Source organism: Mus caroli, chromosome 6 (assembly GCF_900094665.2).
Source record: "Mus caroli chromosome 6, CAROLI_EIJ_v1.1, whole genome shotgun sequence".
Taxonomy (NCBI): domain Eukaryota; kingdom Metazoa; phylum Chordata; class Mammalia; order Rodentia; family Muridae; genus Mus; species Mus caroli.
The window spans coordinates 144,522,362-144,523,362 of NC_034575.1; positions in this window are offsets into that span (position 1 = coordinate 144,522,362).

Genomic DNA, 1,001 nt, shown 5'->3' on the forward strand with positions numbered 1-1,001 from the left:
TCCTCTCCTCTCCTCTCCTCTCTCATTCATTCTGGGGACCCAAAGGGACATTGGGAAAATGGCTAAGTCAAAATAAAGCTCACTGTCTTTATTTACTGTCCACTTTTCATGTGTTGATAAAGTCCAGAGCTTTACTGAAGTCCTGAATGGAACCATCTGAAAGGCCAGATGAACTGATGTCATCAGGGATTAACAGCCCTTTCTGAAGCAAGTCTCTGGAAACAGCCTCAGCTGAGGTAGAATCAAGCAGGAAGCTGGAACAACAGGTCATCTCAGCATTCCTGAAGGGGAGTCTTTTCAGGGCTGCCCTCTTGTTGTTTTAGTCTGTAATATATAAACCTTACAACCAATATTTAGTTCTATAAAGATATTTGTATGGAATGTGCAAGGTGCACAAATCAGTTAAGGATGAATTTTTGCTTCTTGTTTGAGCAGGTAAAAGACAACTGTCTTTTTAATGAGTTAACTTGATCAGCAACCAAATGACAATACATCTTCATTAATGCCATACGGAAAAAGTGCAGAGATGAATTTTGAGGGTTCTGTACAGCTGAGTCCTGGCTAGAGACAGCACATTATTCTTAAAGACATGTTAATAAAAGTTAATACTCATAAAAGTTAATAGAAGAATAACAGAGAAAAAAAAGACACGATGACATTTGAAGCACCCTGTACAGATGCTGTCAAGATGATGAAGGATCAGAGAATCAGAGTTAAAAGGATGAACTGTTAAAGTAATAGAAAACAGGAAACAACAACAACAACACAGTTGTAGAAAAGAAGGCAATGTTTCAAGGATGAAAGACCAACAGTCACATACTACAGTTAACTCAAAGTAAGGACTGGAAATGGCCAAAGCACTTGACAATATGTGGTTACTAATTGGATAGATCCTGTAGAGAAGCATGACAAATTCTGGATTGAAACTATAGAAAATGAGAAACAAAGAAGTAAACTCAGGTGATTATATTAAGGCCTCTTTAGGCAGGTCCCATTCCCAA